The sequence below is a fragment of the Jaculus jaculus genome, chromosome 12, assembly GCF_020740685.1.
Source record: "Jaculus jaculus isolate mJacJac1 chromosome 12, mJacJac1.mat.Y.cur, whole genome shotgun sequence".
Taxonomy (NCBI): domain Eukaryota; kingdom Metazoa; phylum Chordata; class Mammalia; order Rodentia; family Dipodidae; genus Jaculus; species Jaculus jaculus.
Window position 1 is genome coordinate 81,799,563 of NC_059113.1, and position 20,245 is coordinate 81,819,807.

The following is a 20,245-nucleotide window of genomic DNA, read 5'->3' on the forward strand; positions in this document are numbered from 1 at the left end:
CCTTGTTTAAGGAGATTTTATGAACACAATGCTGTTTCCTTTAAGTAATGTGATATACTATTTGCTTATATGACAATACCTACCTACCTTTCTCTGATTCTAAGGTATATTAATAACTTCTGATTCCAATTCTGATTTAAAATATTTTAAACTAGGACTGGAGAGATGGTTTAGCAGTTAAGGCACTTGCTTGTAGAGCCTAAGACACAGGTTTGATTCCTCAGTACCCACGTAAGCCATATGCACAAGGTGGCACATGCCTCAGGATTTCTTTTTTAGCAGCCAGAGGCCCTGGTACACTCATTTTTTCTCTTTCTCTCTCTCAATAAATAAGTAAAAATAAACTACAAAAATATTTTAAACTACTCTTTTATTGGTTCTCCTCTGAACTGTTTCCTAGTATTACAAGTAGATATGTGATGAACACACACCAAATCACAGGGCTATCAGGAACTGCTTATCATGTTGACATTCTCACTCACATTTATGTTTATAAATCTGTTATCTATCAACTATCAATATTCTAGATGTTTCTATTGCATTAGTTCTTTTTCTATACAAGCAGGAGTCTAGGTGACACAGGAGAGGCAGAGACTGGGAACATCTGGGCCTTGCTAGGTAGCAAGTTTAACAGAACAAAATAGACTGTTTCCAACATTTCATGTAAGCCAGATGCACAAGGTAGCAAATACATCTGGAGGTTTTGCAGTTGCTAGAGACTCTGGTACACACATTCTCCCTCTCTATCTGCCTCTTTCTTTCTATTTTTCTACCTCATAAATAAATAAATAAATAAATATTATTTTTTAAAAAAAGAATAGCATATTTGACTTCCATTTTTTTTTTCTAGGTGATCACTATTTGTTAAAATGTCTGCCATGTCCAATGAAGTATGTGTAAATTATATACCAAGATTTAGCTAAGCTTAGAATTACATATGGATATTTTACCTAAAATAACTTTACCCAAAACTGTAAAATGAACCCATAAGCACTAACATGTTATACAAGTCATAAAAATTATGCAAAGATAATGGCCTTATACAATCAACTGATATATTTATAATCCCAAATTGAACTACCAGGATTATTTAAGTATGAATTCTCCTCTGTAATCTTTAACTATGTGTCAAAGCTTAGAGTGTATTTTTCCTTCTTTTGATGGAATTTATGAAAAATAAATAAACATGATTACAGTAAAATTGTAATCCATATTACATATTTTATTTTATTGTTTTATTAATAGTCTAAGGCACAAACTATAGATGTGAGAAGTGTAGTTAAGTACTTTTGCAAGACAGCCATTGAAATCATGTTTTATTTTCTGTAACAACAGGAAATCATATTAAGAAAGAAAACCTTAAATGGACATTTTTGGAGAGAATTTGAAATGTCAGAGGATTTGACCAACTTTGATTATTTTCCTAAGGTCTGGCTTCTGTTGTGATAGAGGAGTATCTGGGGCATTAAAAATGATAGAATAGATAAACTAGATAAACCCCTATTTCTGTTATTTTAAAATTAATTAGCTACTTTTAAATTTCCAATAGTCTCTATCCCCAGTTCTTGGGAGATGAATCCTAAAATTGACAGTGTTTTTATTATACATACCACTAAGGGTGCAAATCTAAATGTTAATATCAACTGCTTTACTAAAATATAAAACTAGGTTAAAAACTATTCAGAGAATATGATATAGATCTAGAATCTCATCTGAAAACTTGTACAAAAGTAAAGACTGAAAACACAGAGTTTGGGGAAAATAAAGAATTTATAGAAGCATCAAGAATATTGATAGATGATAGATAACTGATTTAGATATATGTGTTAGACTATATACAGATTAATTGAGGATAGGATAAATAGATGTTATAGATAATTTATAGACAGACAGAGAGATGATAGACTGATCAGTAGCTGATAATAAATTAATTAAGAATTAGTAATTTCAGTTATTGACAGTCAGTCTGTTAGGACGGGCAAAGGGCTCAGAGCTTCCCGTGGGGAAATAGAAATATCCGTATGCAACTGGAGTGGACAAGCACCTACCTCATAACTTACACCACACTCTTCACAGCATGTTTCATTTTCCATGTGACCATTACAAGCAGTGAAAAGAAAAGAATCTAGTGATAACAGAGAACTTGTGACATGGAATAGTAGTTAAAAGTAAGAATAATTTATTTTGCAATGTTTGATTAAACATTGCCTTTATGGTTAATTTACATAACACCATGTCCCTACTTCTATAATTCTGTTTTAACTTCTTTTAGCTTAAAGGTTGCAACCATAACAAGACAAGTTAAAAGTAGATAATAGAAAGATAAACATCATACTTCCTCGAAGAGATAGATCAGATGTAATTTTCATAACATATCAACTTCGAAGGAGCCCTACTATCTCCTAACAACATCAGGGTTTTCAGTTGCAGTGATCAAGCTCTCTACTTGAATCCAAGAGAAGCCACAATGTTTGTGTGATAGTGTCTGAGCACGTGTCAGGTTCTGTGCATGGCAAAGCCAAATCTCTTCAGAACCACTTGTTGGGCCCGAAATATATTTATTGAGTGACTGCTATGCTTGGCTATTTTCTTTCATTAAAATAGTAATACTCTTTGGAGCTAGAGAGATTTTTCAGTGGTTAAGGCACTTGTCTGCAGAGTCTAACAACTGGAGTTCCATTCCTCCCTATCCACATAAAGCCAGATCACAGTGTAGAACATTGTATCTGCAATTTGTTTGCAGTAGCTAGAGGCTCTGGGGCACCCATTCTCCCTCTCTTTCTGATTGCAAATAAATAATTAATATTAAAATAATGATATCCATACCCTTACCCTAGTTTTAAGTTTTTATTAAACTTTGCATTTTGAGACTGTTGTAGATTCACAAGCAGTTGCAAGAAATTACTGAGCAGTCTTATCTATACTTTTCTAGGTTTTCTTTCATAGTAATATGTTGAGGAAGTATAATATAACATCCAAGATAAGTACATATTTCTGTACTTTATCCATTACAATAAAGTTATTATAAACCTTAATATACAGAGCATTTTAGTGTATATAAATTTACCTTTTATGGGGATAAATGTGCATGGGTGAACATTTACACATAACATATTATAAAAGCTACCAAATCTTTATTAGGTTGGCTCCACCATTCTATATGTCTGCTGTGTGTGTATGTGTGTGTGTATGTGGGTAGTGTGCCAGGGACTCTACCACTGTGTGTTCTAGCCATATAAAAAATAGCCTTATGACTTTTAAGTAATAATCTCTCTATGTAGCCTAGAGTGGACTTCAACTTGCCTTCCTCTTGTCTCTGCCTCCTGAGTTCTCATATCACAGACATGCTACTGTTTTCTCCTCACTATGCTTCAACTGGCTAGATGCTCTTGTATTTCCTGCTTCTCTCTCTCTTCTCCCTCTCTCCTATATTTTTTTAAAAATTGTTTTTAGCCATTTTAGTTCTTTAGCATATAAATTTTAGAGTACTATTGTCACTATATTTTAAAAATGTTAAAATGGTTTTGATAGAAATATTATTGAATCTCTACATCATTGCCATAGTGAACTTTCCAATTTAAGAATATAACATGACTCATGACTTATTTATTTTATTTTATCCTTTGTCTCTTTTCATTTGTTCTTTTACAAATAAAATGGAGTTCAGAATCTCCTCTCCCCAGGAATTGCTATTGCTTTTACAACTGTGGCTAATTCTCTGGTGAATCTTGTAATTTTCTGATCTTCCATAATGTTAGAATTGTGACTAGCTTCTTTACTCTCTTAGTTACTGATATTTTCTACAAATAATTCCTAATTTATATTAGCAGGGGAAAAAAATTACTATTCTGTCAATAACAAACATGCAAAACTTTAAGATTACTATTAAATAATTAATGAATAATTTTTGAGTATGCAGAAGGCAAATCAGAGGAAGACATTGCTAAAGAGAAAATATGGTTCTGAATGCGTGAGTTTGTTCATACACCTGATAGTGATAAAGCAAACATGATAAACATGGTCACACAGATGTAAACTATGGATGTCACTTTGTTGAAGTGAAGCTTTTAGTGAAATTTTCAACTTAAGTCATAATTGTTACCCTTACAACAAGTATAAAATAAAGAGGCATATGCATATGTCACTCCATTTTTGTTAATTCCCCATTCCTCTTTATTGTTTAATTCGTATGATGAACTAGGTAATTCATTATTTCACTGCTGGTTATACTATGATTTTTTTTCAATCCTTTATTTATCACATTTTCCAGGTTTGGGTATCCACACTTGGCAAATATGGCAGTTTGTACATACATTTACGTATATACACATTTAAGTTTAAAGCTCTAGCTTTCTCATTAAATCTCATTATGATCAGGCTCCTATTTAAGAAAAGGTATAAAATCAGGGAAAACATGAAATAGCTCTAACTGACAGCACACTGAAGCGAAATCCATCTCATTAAAATTTCTGAGCTTCATCCTCAGATATTTACAATAAAAATAAACAGAAAGCCCTTTAGATACTCAATATGGTTTAACCAGCTAGGTAAGGCCTGACACTTTGTTGTCATTTAAGGTAACTCTGTGTGCATGTATATTTGTTGTTTGGACATAGGGGTCTTACACTACCCCAGTTGACCTTGAACTCACCACAATACTCCTACCTCTGCCTCCCCAGTGCTGGGATTAAAGGCGTGTGCCACCACATCAGGCTTAAGATAATTATTTGTTAAGGAACATTTCATATTTCAGTGACTAAAATTTCAGGTGTTAAAAATCTTCAAAAGTAAGATTATTATTACATTTTGAAACAGAATTTTTCAGGTACTTGTCTTTAAATTACTATACAAACCCATCACAATAACATTCAGGCTTAAGCAATATTCCTTTCCCTTTCTGGGGGTGTGTGCTGGGGCTGGAGGTGCTGGAGCGCCAAATGAATCCAGGCTTTGCACATTTTAGGCAAGTGCTGTTCCCTGAGCTACAGCCTCAATTCTTGGGACAGAAAAAGAAAAGAAAATTAACCCCCCTCTGACATTTGGTAACTAAACAACAGATAGGATTAGTGTACTCTAGGTTTTTTCTCTGTAGGCATTTTCCTCTTCTGTCCAGGTTCCTTATTCTGAAGTAATGGGGCAGCTCCTGGTAATGTTGTTTATATCAGATTTCTTTTTTAATTTTGGTTTATTTTTATTTATTTATTTGAGGGCATCAGACAGAGGGAGAAAGGGACATAGAGAGAGAGAGATAGATAGATAGATAGAGAGATAGAGATAGAGAGAGAGAGAGAGAAAGAATGGGAGCACCAGGCCCTCTAGCTACTGCAAACAAACTCCAGATGCATGCACCATCTTGTGCATCTGGCTCATATGCATCCTGGGGAAAGGAGCCCCCAATCAGGGTCTTTAGGCTTCATAGGCAAGCGCTTAATCACTAAGCCATCTCTCCAGCCCCAGATTTTTTTTTTTTTTGAGAGATAGTTGCAAGAGGGGAGCAAGGAGTGGAATTGGTGGACCAGGCCCTCAGCCACTGCAATTGAACTCCAGACTCATGTTCCACCTAGTGTGCATGAGCGACCTTGTGCTTGCCTCACCTTTGTGCATGTGGTTTATGTGTGATTTAGAGAGAGATCAAACATTGGTCCTTAGGCTAAGCAGAAAAGTGCCATAACCACTAAGCAATCTCTATAGCCTTTTACCAGAACTTTATGCAACCACTTTTATATTTTTATAAGTGATTTTGATTGAAGTAAACATTAAGGACATTGTGTCATGTTTACACTTGAAACTGATACTGGATTCCCTTTGAATAAAAGAAAGACATCTGTCAAATTGAGCACCATAGTATTCTAGTTGATGACAATATTAGAAATAATTTCCCATTTAATTTATAGCTATTTTATTTGAGGATGCTTTAATTATTTACAAGTTATTAAAAACTCATTAAATGATTCAGTTACAAATAATCTATGGTGATTAACATACAGTTTCAAGTATACAAAACTCAGATCCAAGAAGTAATATGATACCCTGTCCAGGGTCCTTCCCAGCTAGGGAGCTTTCTGCTTTGCTTTCTTTCTAAAATAAAATCTTGCTTAGCTGACCCTTCAGCCCATGTTGGCATTCATCATTCATCGTGGGTTGCAAGACCAGAACTCAGGAAACCCTGTAAAATATTTTCCCTTCAAATCACCTCGGGGTTACTTACACTAACTAATACAATTCAAAAGCTAAGACAATAGTCATTTTTGTATTATTCTGGAAAAAATGAGAAGAACATGTCTTTACATGCTAAATAAGGAAACACTCTTATTAAATATTTTGATCTACATTGGTAAAATCTGTGGATAGACTGCTGTTATGGAAAACTGATTACAAATATTTTTATAAACCAATTGAATCACATAAAATGAGAAAATCATTGGTACCAAGGGTTAAATAACTATTCTTCAAAATTTAAATCTTCTTTGGGAAATAATTAAGCACCATATTACAATATCATAATAGAGAAATTTAAATGGTGAGAATCTGGACTTCCAGCCAAGATGGCAACCGCCTAGCTGCGATGCCGATATCAGGGAAAGAAAGGCAAGAAATTAAGGGTTTTCAGGGTCTTCTTGGCAGTGGGAGGGCACAGAGTGGGGAAAAACAGGGAAGCATGCATACGCCTCGGGTCGGTAGTCTACCCCCACATATACAGCTGCCGCACCCCGCACCATGTGGCTGTGCTCCGATCGCGCACCCGCCAGCCCATCTCACCCGCCAGCCTGCTGCGCTGATGCGGGAACCTCCACCTTTGTGCTCAGATCGTGTGCGTTGGCCAGACACGCTGTGCTCGATTCGCAGGCCCACGGGGGCCACATCTGCTGTGATTAGGTGGCTGCCAGAGCCCCTGCGGCTGTGCTCCAATCACTTGCCCACCAGCCAGCTTCTGCTGTGTCCTGATCCCGTGCCCGCATCAGCTACCTCTGCACTACAATTGCATGTGCAGCGGACCCAGTCCCACAGCAAGGGAGACACAAGTCCACACTGAGACACTAGCACCAGCTCAGGTGCCATCCCCTACCTGTCCATTGCCACCCATCCCAACTCCCCTGAGGCGGGAGAGCACAGACTGTTTGTAGGTCCCAGTGCTCCCAGCCAGAGTTTGGGCAGCTTCTGGGCTTGCTACCTCAGTCCCCTTTCAAACTCGAAGGCAGGTAGCTAAGGTGCATTACTGGGTGAGAATTCAGGCAACTTAGGCACCCCTGTCAGGCAATAGATAGGCGGCTTAGGCAAGAGAGACCAAAAACCCAGGCTGCTTGCAACTGTCCCAGGCTGCCTTGAATTCTCATTGAGCTAGATCCCATGTTGCTCCACCCACCTACCTGCCCATACACTGACATGGGTAGACCATAGCGCAAAAGAAATAACGTGAAAAATAAAATGCAAGAAAATCCAGACAGATCACCCAGTCCAACAAGGATTACATCTAACCAAAACATAGAAGAGTGTTTAGGATCAGAACATCAAGTGGAAGCTATGAACAATGCAACCCTGACCAACCTACTGCTAGAACTAGCAGGAAAGCTACAAAGGACAGATAATCATGTGGATGCTACCATCACTAAGCTAGAGCAATATGATAAGACACTGGAAGGAATTCAAAGAGAGCTAAGAGAGTTGAGGGAGAGTGAAAAAAAAGAGGACCTTAAAAATCAGCTGGCCACACTAAATGAAAACATAAAGAAATGCAAGGATGATTTCCAAGAATCATCAAGAAAATCAGAAAATGAGGTGAAAAGGGAGCTGGACAGAGCGATGAAAGTGATACATAGGAAAGTAGTAGAAAATGCAAACTTAATTGAACAAGTCCAAAACTCGCTAGAGGCTCTCAAGAATAGAGTCAGCGAAGTGGAAGATAGAAACTCTGATCTGGAAGACAGGATGGAAGAAACAGTTTGAGAGACCAAAAATTTCAGTAAGTTCAAAAGTTCCTGTGAACAGAACATGAAGGAATTGTGGGATACACTTAAATGTCCTAATATCAGAATCATTGGAATACCAGAAGGAGAAGAATTTCAGACCAAAGGCATGGAGAACTTATTTAACACAATAATTGAAGAAAACTTCCATGTCTCTTAAAAGAAAGGCCCATCAAGATGCAAGAAGCAAACAGCACTCCTAACCGACTAGACCACAGGAGAAACTCCCCAAGACATATTATCATTAAGACTCTAAACATTGACACCAAAGAGAAAATCCTAAAAGCAGCTGGAGAAAAACAGCACACCACTATCAAAGGAAACCCCATCAGAATTACTTCAGACTTCTCAGTGGAAACCCTGAAAGCTAGAAGGGCCTGGAATGAAACCCTCCAAACTTTAAAAAACTATGGCTTCCAACCCAAACTACTGTACCCAGCAAAAGTCTCCCTTATAATAGATGGTGAATGGAAAACTTTCCATGACAAAACTCAGCGTTACAATTATATGAACACAAAACCAAACCTACAGAAAGTATCCCAGGAAATTCTCCACAGAGAAGAAACAAATAACCAAACACAAATGCCTACAAGAAGCAGATCACAGCAACCAAACACAGAGTAGACAGAAAAAAATTTCAAATTCCATGGAAATGCCAACACACCTCTACCACCACAACATAGCAGGGATCAAATCAAATCTCACAGTCATCACCCTAAATATTAATTACCTTAATTCACCCATCAAGAGACACAAGCTAACAGGGTGGATCAAAAAATTAGACCCCTCAATCTTCAGCCATCAAGAAACCCACCTTACCACTGAAGACAGAAACCTCCTCAGGGTGAAAGGGTGGAAAACAATATTCTAAACAAATGGGAATAAGAAACAAGCAGGTGTAGCTATATTAATATCAGATAAAATTGACTTCAAACCAAAAACAATCAAAAAAGACAAAGAAGGCTACTTCCTACTTATAAAGGGAACAATCCATCAAGAGGATATTACAATCATAAATCATCAGGACTTATTTCAAAAACCTCTACTCCACAAAACTGGAAAATGTGGAGGAGATGGATAAATTCCTGGATGCATATCATCTACTAAAGCTAAACTCAGATCAGATTAATCACCTCAATGAACCCCTCATCCTCACGTAGATTGAAAAAGTAATAAAAAAACCTCCCAAAAAAGAAGAGTCCAGGACCAGATGGATTCCCACCCGAATTTCATCAAACCTTCATGGAAGAACTCAAACCAATCTTTTGAAAACTGTGCCACACAATTGAAGAACAGAGAAAGCTACCCAACTCCTTCTATGAAGCTAGTATCACCCTAATCCCAAAACCAGGCAGAGATGCCACAAGAAAAGAAAACTACCGGCCTATCTCCCTAATGACCATAGATGCAAAGATCCTGAACAAAATACTCACAAACCGAATCCAACAACACATCAAAAGCATTACCTACCTTGACCAAGTGGGATTTATCCCAGGAACACAAGGGTGGTTCAACATATGAAAATCTGTCAATGTAATACACCACATAAACAAGCTTAAACATAAAAACCACATGATCATTTCGATAGATGCAGAAAAGGCCTTTGACAAGATACAACATCACTTTATGATCAAAACATTGGAGAGAATGGGCATGGCCCGTTCTCATCTTAACATAATAAAGGCAATATACAAAGCTCCAAAGGCCCAAATAATATTTAATGGGGGGAGACTGGAGTAATTCCCATTGAGATCAGGAACAAGACAGGGAAGTCCTCTCTCACCTCTGCTTTTCACTATAGTTCTGGAAGTCCTAGCCCAAGCAATAAGACAGGAGAAGGAAATAAAAGGGATACAATTTGGAAAGGAAGAAGTTAAGTTAGCTCTATTCGCTGATGAAATAATTGTGTATATAAGAGACCCGAGAGACTCCATCCCAAAAGTCCTGAAGGTGATTAACTCCTATAGAAAAGTAGCAGGATACAAAATCAATGCACAAAAATCAGTAGCATTTCTATATGCAAATGACAAAGAACTCAAAAGTCTAAACAATATGCAGAACAATACCCCACTCACAAAATGGGGCACAGAGTTGAACAGACAATTCACAGAGGAAGATATACAAATAGCAAACACACACTTAAGAAAATGTTCATCATCTTTAATCATCAGAGAAGTGCAAATTAAAACAACTATGAGATTCCACCTTACCCCAATAAGGATAGCCAACATCAAAACATCAAATGAAAATAAATGCTGGCAAGGATGTGGTGAAGCAGGGACACTCATTCACTGTTGGTGGGAATGCAGGATGGCACAACCACCTTGGAAAGCAATATGGAGACTCCTGAAAATGATGACTATAGAAATACCAACAGACCCAGTTATACCCTTCCTGGGCATCTACCCTAAAACCTTCAAACCACAAGCCAGAGAGATTTGCTCAACCATGTTTGTAGCAGCTCAATTCGCAATAGCTAAAAGCTGGAATCAACCCAGATGTCCATCATTAGAAGAATGGATAACAAAGATGTGGTATATCTACACAATGGAATTCTATACAGCAGTAAGAAAAAATGACACAAAGAAATTTGAGGAAAAATGGTTAAACCTGGAACAGATCATACTCAGTGAACTTCCCCAATCACAGAAAAAAAATCTACACATAGTCTCAATCATCTACAACACCTAACCTGAATCTATCCAAGATACCTTATATACCCAGCAAGCACCTCATGTACTAGACAAATGGATGGATAGGGAGGGCGGGGAGGGCATTGAAGGGCAGAAAACAGTAATCTCTACCCAATCGGCAATGGTACCATACAATTCTACTTCCTAAAAGACAGACCAAATGGCTGAACCTTCACTAGACCCTTACACCTGAACCTGGAGAGGGTAGGATCAAGACTGACCTAAATCTCCTACATCTTCCCTCCCTCCCTCTCCCCCTCTCTCCTCTATCTCTCTCCTCTCTAACTGTTGTATATTAGTTATGTTTTTCCTCAATTTCTTAGTGGGCACTGACCTGTAACCCCCACTTCCAGCTTGGGGCTACCATCCACAATGAGCTTTTGATCAGCGAAACCTACAATATTTCCCAAAACAATGACAGACTTCTGTCAGAGTACTTTATGACCCACCAAAGTCCAGTGGTAAGACCCTATTGCTGAAGACTCCATACACAGCTGACATGTAAAATGGAATGGCATGGCTGGAAACCAGGAGAGAGTCAGTCCCCAGACAGTCAGCATGTCTAGTGCCAGAAGGTGCTACATGGGCGACTGGGGGAAATGACCAAGATCTGTCCAAGCAACTCATTGTCTAACCTAATTAGCAACAAATAACCTGATGTGATGCCCACACAAGTGTAATAGTGGCACACAGCCATGGTGAGTAACCAACTACTCTAGATTTGGCTAAATGATCCCCTCAGTGGTACTAGACCCATAGCTGGAGCTAGGAGACAAGTCAGAACCATACCCAAACATAAGCCCACTCTTCAATATCAAGCTACCATCAATCACGGGGTACAAGAGGGCCTACACCTAGCAAACTCTCTATCAAAAAAGTGTTATCTCAATTTTCTGGGTGATAACTTACTCTCCCTTTGAGAATCTGCTTCTCTTTTTCAGATAGATGCAGATCCTAAGGAGAAAGATGCCTCAACATACCTCAAAAGGGGCCCAACTGAAACTAAGGACAATTGGCGAAACAAGCAAGGGTGATGTTTTCCTGTGAACTGGATACCAGCACAAAAGGGAAGGAGACCAAAACAAAGAAAAATCAACTCCTACCAAGTCAGAGAGCCAGAGCCTCAGAGGCCCCCAACACCTCAGCTCTGAAGCAGACCAAAAATGAACCCAACATGGCTCAGGGACATTTGTGGAAGAGGGGATGTAAAGAATGTCAGACTCACATGTTGGGTCATGATTTGCAGAGACATTTATCATACCAATAACTGTGGGCTAACTCCACAATGCACGACCCATTTACATCAACAAGAAGTGCCGCGGACTGACTCTCGGGGAGATCAGGACCGAGGGAGAACAAGGGTGAAGGCTCAAGGAGAACTCGCGATTCGGCGAGGAAATGACAGACAGACACACTCTAAGTTGAATATGCTGCTGCAATTTACTGAAGGTTTCATGAAGGTTTTATACAGATTGAACAGGGAAACTTAGCAAGCCAACAAGTGATCTCAGAAATCATTAATCTAAACAATCTTAAGTATTGTTCTATTGTAAGCATACGTGTAGTGTTTATCAGGCAGAAAATGTACCCATTTTCTGAGAAGCATGTCTCGCATCATTGACCACAACATTATACGAACAGAAACTAGGGTAAAAGGTGTAAGGTGAATAACAGGTTACTTATTTCTTATACCCCAAGGACTGTATAAACACCAAGGCTTACGCTTTCTTGTTAAGCGTTCCCATAAATGGAAGAGAATGCCATGGCCTCCTTTTTCCTTCATAATTTATTCATTTATTACCGAATTCATCATATCCTCCCTCATAGGGGAGTGGATCTAGGTAGTTCCCAGCTCTGGAAGTCTACTATCAACCCTTGATCAAGTACTGAACATACCCTCCAGGAAGCGTTCTGGTGGGAATACCCCAACTTTTGTAACTTCTTTTCTGCAGAATTGTCATGCTTCTTATGAACATTACCGATTAACATTTCTACTTTCACTTTCTCAGGATCAGTATTGTTCTAAAACATCATAAGCTGTTTCTACTCTACACCATCTAAAAACTGTTTTAGAGTTAATTTTTTATTCTTAGTAGAGTTATACATTTCCTCCATTGCCCTAATCATAGGAGGGGCACATTCAATACTCAAATTGTTTCTTGTACTCTGATTGTGTGCATGATTAATAGTAAGTGTAGCATAGAAACTAGCTGTTCTTTGACAAACAACCAGAAGAAAGCAGGAAAGAAACAGAACGCAGAAAACAGCTCATTGGCACCAGTAATCAGGTCGTCGTGACTTCATGGGCAGCAGGAACCATTACAGTAACTGACTGCCAAGGGGTCACCGGGGGCATCCCTCCGAAGAGTGCTGGCCCTCTGTCCTCAGCTCTCTTCCACTGCAGAAGCATCTCTGCTTGCTACACAGGCGAGGTCGCCGTGGACGTAGCAAAGAAGGGTCCAATGGGAGGGGGTAAATCATAGATGAGCCTAAACAATGGTACCAAACTGCCTGTATTTGCTGAAAAGAAAACTAATTAAATTAAAAAAAAAAAAACAATAAATAAATAAATAAATGGTGAGAATCTGGATTGGTTCGGTTTATTAGTATATATATTTTGTATGTCAATGATTCTTTTTTAATAACTTATTTGAAAATCAAAGATTTGATATTATGTTATAAATTTCAATAAGATTTAAACTATTTGAATTTTAATCTTATGAAAGAAACAATATCACTGCTTAGAAAGACATGATCGCTGTATGCCTATATGGTATGAACTACAGAGGAGCATTCTATAACAAAATATTCCTCTTTTTTTTTCAATTGTATGTTCTTCTGTAAACTCACTGAATTGCCCTAAATATTACTTCACTGCCTTTTGGATGTCAATTTTTATTACAGCAGTTATCTAGAATTGAATTACTTACTATTGCAAATTATATTAAAATGAAATTGCTTCAGTTCTTCTGGATGTTTTATAATATTTTATTTTTCACATATATAATCATAAAGCTAACAAATCCTGATATTGACATACTATTCTAGTAAATTCTAGTAAAATTGATATATAATGAAAGCATTTTTGAAGATAACTAATCATATATAAATCTTTATACCAAATCTGACAAAAAATACAAAAAGTAATAACGTGTGTAACAGTCTTACTTATTCTCAAGATTATTCTGATTCATATGGGAAATTACCTCAAAATTCTACTGTTCAATTAAAATAATCACAATATTTTGAGCCTGGAGAGATGCCTTAGTGGTTAAGGTACTTACCTGCAAAGCCAAATGACCTATGTTTGATTACCCAGTACTCACATCAAACCAGATACATAAGGTGGCACAAGTGTCTGGAGTTTGTTTGCATTGGATAGAGGCCCTGGAGTGCTCATTTCCTATCTGGCTCTCTCTCTCTAACAAATAAAATATTGTTAAAAAATAATCACAAACATCTAATCTCTTGTGTAAGGGACACTCTTACTAAATATTATCACCTCTTAACTTTCCTACAAATTTATATACTCTTATTTAATAGTTTATATTGTGAAGGTATTGCAAATTTATTTTTCCACTGCTTAAAGAAGAAATATATATGTAATAACTTAAAGAAATTAGAATATAAAATAATAATTAGCATGATAGTATGACTTTTTTGAACTCCCTTCAATAATTTGTAGCCCCTTTTGCTCATCCAGAGAATATTATAGTAAATACCTTCTGGATAAGATTATTCAGAGAACTGTGTATTAAATCTACAGAAATGTTTCATAGAGGGCTGGAGAGATGGCTTAGCGGTTAAGTGCTTGCCTGTAAAGGCTAAGGACCCCGGTTTGAGGCTCAGTTCCCCAGGTCCCACGTTAGCCAGATGCACAAGGGGGTGCACGCGTCTGGAGTTCATTTGCAGAGGCTGGAGGCCCTGGCGTGCCCATTCTCTCTCTCTCCCTCTATCTGTCTTTCTCTCTGTGTCTGTCACTCTTAAATAAATAAATAAATAAAAATATTTTTAAAAAGAAATATTTCATAGAATATAAATTATAATGTGTGTGTGTATATATATATATATATATATATATATATATATAAATATATATATATATATATATATATATATATATATAAAACATTTACCATATTACTCTAGATATCATATCTATACAATATTTTATGTTCCTATGTATGCACACATTTCCAAAGACATGACACAAATACCAAGGAATTAGAAATATGGGCCTTTTTTTACAACTTAGTCCATGTTTACATATGAAAGCTACATTGTAAATATTTTAAATTCATGTTTTTTTTTTATTCTAGATTTATCTGAATTATACCCATTAAACAAATGATAAGCTACTTGAATTAAATTTGTGTCCATTTTTGCTCTGTTCTGGATTTTGATGGAATGTATACAAAGTGAAAACATAATAAACTACCTTTGGGACATTTCACATTATATAAAAGAAATAAAACCTGAATGTGTTTATCATAAGACCTGGAGGTGTGGCTACAAATCATTTGTCCAGCATGTGTGTGACCTTAGATTTGATTCCCAGCCACCTCTTTCACCACACCAACAAAGAATTGTGCATAACACCACGTTAAAATGACCAAGAGGGGAAAAAAAAATTCTTTTGAGCCGTTTGGTTCAAACCTAAGGATATGCAATGCTATGCAAACACTGATCCACTGAACTATAGTCTCAGTAAATACCGTCATTATATTTGGATTTACATAATGGGTTGACTTAGAATACATGTACTACAATTACCAGAAAATCATCAGAATTTTGCCTATTGATTTTTTTGTTGTTGTTGTTTTTTTTGTTTTTGTGAGGTTGAGATTCCATAGTTGGCCATTAAAGGTGGATGGCAGAACTGTTTTGAAGCAGTGGTAAATTCTGAGCTGTCAGAATGTGTGGTGGAAGTGCAGGTATAACTAGATCTCATTTGCAGTTAATGAAAAATTGGCAGTTTTGAGAAAAGCTGTCTGAGTGGTTAATTTTCATCTGTTCATTTATGTCAAATTTTATCTTGAACAATAAGTTATCATCTAAGTTATCATATGTTTGCCAGTTAGGATAGAAATGTACCCATTCACTATCAAAGGGTGGCCTTGATACAAGGCCACTACCCAAAGGCACGTGTTAAATGGAGGAGGCCTCGAGAGCACTTAGCATAGCAGAGCACAGCACCTGGACTCTCTAGCCTAAGGCCAAAGCTATGGAAGGATGACTCAGCTGGGTTCTGGAACTTAATCATTCTGGGAAAAAAAAAAAATATTTGCTTGCTTTCTCAGTATTACTTAGTACCATTTTCTTTTCTTTCTTTCTTTTTTTTTTTTTAGAAATACAGTATGTGTAACTGAAACATTTATTTGATGGCAGCCAGGATCCAGAGAGTTAGGTTGTTTTTTCTTTTTTTTTCTTTTTTTTTAATTTTTATTAACATTTTCCATGATTATAAAATATATCCCATGGTAATTCCCTCCCATTTTCTTAACATAAACACTGCAAACAGCATCCAGCATCTCTGTCATAATTACCAAAATTATGAGATGCCATTTTACATTTTCAATATTCAAGTTCCATTGATAGAAATATCTTGGCTTTATTTGTCACTGTGGAAAAAAACCTAATATTTTTGTTAGGTAGATTAATTACCTACTAAAAGTAATGTTTATGCTGTGGTGATGTGGGTAATGGTCTATTGTCTCCATAAAGATTATAAATAGTTCCTCAAACTTTTGAAGTCTGTAGCACATTTAGGGGAATCATGTAAAATTCATCAATGATTTATGAAAAGCCATGATCTCAGACATACATGGACCATTTTCTTTTGATTTTACTCTGCTTTCAGAGAAGATTCTTTGTATAAAGGACATCATTTGGAGATTTTATTTATGTTGTTATGTCTAATTATCCAGCACTTATATTTGTTTATAGTTCATGCAATCTTTCCCTGATTCAAACAGTGATGAATTGTAGTTTTATTTATTTTATTCATTTATTAAAGAGAGAGAAAGACCGAGAGAAAGAGAGAAAGAATGGATGTACCAGAGCCTCTAGCCACTGCAAACAAACTCCAGGTGCATGTTCAACTTTGTGCATCTGACTTACATGGGTATTACGGAATCAAACCTGAGTCCTTAGCCTTCACAGGAAAGTGTCTTAACTCCTAAGCCATATCTCCAGCTCATCAAATGGTGACAAATTGTTCAATATTTTGGTATTAGGGAAAATCTAATTACAAAAACTTGATGAAAAATATTAGTGTTATGAATCTCCCTATATTGTTCCCATGTTCATAGAAATTAATTTTATACCTAAATCATCCATGAAATTTCTTTTTATTTATTTTTTATTGACAAGTTCCATAATTGTAGACAATAACCCATGGTAATTCTCTTCCTCCCTCCACTTTCCCCATTTGAAACTCCACTTTCCATCATATTCCTTCTCCCTCTCAATCAGTCTGTCTTTTATTTTGATGTCATCATCTTTTCCTCTTATTATGATGGTCTTTTGTAGGCAGTGTCATGACTGTGAGGTCATGAATATCCAGGCCATTTGGTGTCTGGAGGACCATGTTGTAAGGAGTCCTACCCTTCCTTTGACTCTTACATCTCATATATATATATATATATATATATATATATATATATATATATATATATATATATATATATTTTTTTTTTTTTTTTTTTTTTTTTTTGAGGTAGGGTCTCACTCTGGTCCAGGCTGACCTGGAATTAACTCTGTCATGTCAGGGTGGCCTTGAACTCATGACAATCCTCCTACTTCTGCCTCTTGAGTGCTGGGATTAAAGGCGTGCGCCACCACGCCCAGCTTGACTCTTACATTCTATCCGTCACCTCTTCCACAATGAACCCTGAACCTTGGAAGGTGTGATAGAAATATTTAACTGTTGAGAGTCCTCTGTCACTTCTTCTCAGCACCATGGTGCTTTCTGAGTAATTCCAAGGCCATTGACATCTGAAAAGAGAAGCTTCTCTAAATCACCAGTGAAGATACTCAACAGTGGACACTGAAAGCCTTATATTTTGCCAGCCAGGCCAAATGAGCCAATGAGTGCAATAGTAGCACTCTGTCATGGTAGAAACCAACTTCCCTCTAATTAGACTAAAGGCCCACTCCATGGGAGGGAACACATCTTTGATACTGAAAGCCTAAAACACGGGTAGTCGTGAACCTTAGGAGTGTAACATCTGCTACTGTCTGGCTAAATGTATGTACTATGCTGATCAAACTGCTCAGTAAGCACTTCTCTTAATATTCATACCTATATATTAATGCTACTCTCACTTTTGGTAGTGAACCTTTTCAGATAGCAGTGATCTTGGGATGACTCATACATTATCATAGTGCTGGGAAGAAGTGACAGGAGTGCTCAGCTCAAACTGGAAATAAATATCGTCATTATAGTATATTTATTCAGTAACATGCATTGCTGTTGAAGTAATTATATATTCTAAAATACAGGTATATCTGTGGGACACAAGGCATTTCTTCTTCTTCTTCTTCTTCTTTTTTTTTTTTTTTTTACAGTTAGTTAAATGGATCTCTGTCTGGGGTGGAAAAAGGGCTGGTTGGTGGAGGGGAGGTGTCTAGTTTGCTCTCCATATAAAGGAAACTCTAGCTGCCTTATTATGTCCCGTGCTTCTTAGTTTGGAGGTCTGGCTTCAGAAGCAGTAGCAATGTTAATGATGGTATAATTACATGAAAATACATGTAAGTAAACATTAAGACCTAGCCTTCAAAGTTATACTTCTTGTCACATCTAATTTACTAACAGAAATAAAGTCAAGGGCTCATCAATTATATACCACTACATCATCTAAGGAAATGTCAAGCCTTCTAGATGCAGGAGAGGTAATTATTGTGGTTATAAACTTCATTTACCATTGTTATCTCTTATGGTCATGATAATGGAAACTTTTCACTGTTGGTTGTATTTAAAATGGCCATGGAAATATAACTAAGGGCATGTCTATAATAGTAATGCCAGAAAGATTTAAGTTTCTTTTGTCACAGCAAAGAGAAAAGTAACTTATACCACTACAATTACTCACATCTCTCATACATTCAATGCACTCAAACTTAATCCAGTTCATTGAATGTAAAATGTCCCCCATAGCTTTCTGTGGTTTGAATACTTAGTCCAAAGCTGGTAGAAAGCTGTGGAGCTTTAGGACTTGGAACCTTTCTGGACAAGGTTTGTAACTGCAAGCTTAACTTGCAATTTATTAGTTCAGCAACCTGGGTGTGCAAAGCCAGCTCACCCGGGCTCTTTTCTTCCTGCTTTTGTAATAAAATGTGAATCCCTGGCTGCCGCTGTCCCATACTTTCACTGTCATGATGAACCTTCCTCTCTACTATATGCTCAACTAAACCCTTTCTTCCCTTAAGCTGCCTCTGGTTAGGTATTTTGTGTCAGCAATAAGAAGGTAATGCTACATTCATTTTGGGACCTTGAAAGATTCATTCAATTCTCACACCACAAATTTAACATCTCTGTGTGGCACTGTTGTCTGCTTGAAACTGCTCATAATAACAAGGACCATTCTCAGCATATGACCAGCATCCAAACATCAAATAGTGCTGTGGTAGTTATGCAATTATCAACTTGCAATTAGAACATGTTGATATTAACTCACTATTCTGGAGGTTCTAGGCCATGAGTCACTGGTTCTGTACAAGACATTATAGAATGTGGCCAGGCAAAGCAGTTTCCTTAACTCTAGCAAGTGAAAAAGAAGATGAAGCATAGAGTGGTCTTGCTATCCACTGGAAGGACCATTTTCCAATGATCTGAATGACCCTTACTAATAATGTCTCCTTAATAGTGCTAATGTACCCTCTTGTGCTATGCTGGGGCCAAGCTTTTAAAACAATCAGTCTTTGTAAGGACACAAGATCCACACTGTATCTGTACTGAAAGTGACAGGATAACCATCATAATCTCAGTCCAGAGACAAGCAATGATAGAGAACCCAGGCACCAAGCTTTGATATGTAGGGATCCTGAGTCACCACTGAACAAACATTGCACACTTGTGATGTCCCACCCGCCCTTGGGGAACAGCATCCATGTTCATGTTCCAATCTTCTTGAATCTGCTCTCTAGAAAGGATTTCTATTCACCTTTATTCTCAGCTTTCATGTTTTTTCCCCTTTTTGGTTTTTCGAGATAGGGTCTCATTCTAGCTCAGGCTGACCTGGAATTCACTATATAGTCTCAGAGTAGCCTTGAACTAATGGTGATCCTCCTACGTCTGCCTCCCAAGTGCTGGGATTAAAGATGTGCACCACCATGCCAGGCCTTCACCTGACAATTTGATGGGAAAAGAAGAACATATGTTCCCTGCCCACAGGGATTTGAAGGTCCAATGTATTATTGTCAGAGTCTCTCTTACTATTATATTGAGGTAACAATTCACTTATTAATGTGGGTCTCTACAACAAACATGGGTTTTCTACTTTGATTCTTATAAAGTTAGTGTCCCAAAATAACACAGATAATTTGTCCTATGTGACATTCCTCTCTTTGAAGTCAGATACTATTTCA

At 37.2% G+C, this 20,245-nt stretch overlaps 1 pseudogene; it reads left to right on the forward strand.

The window, feature by feature from the left end:
* The first annotated feature begins 6,565 nt into the window (after nt 1-6,565).
* Nucleotides 6,566-20,245, forward strand: part of LOC101616919 — a 166,642-nt pseudogene continuing 152,962 nt past the window's right edge.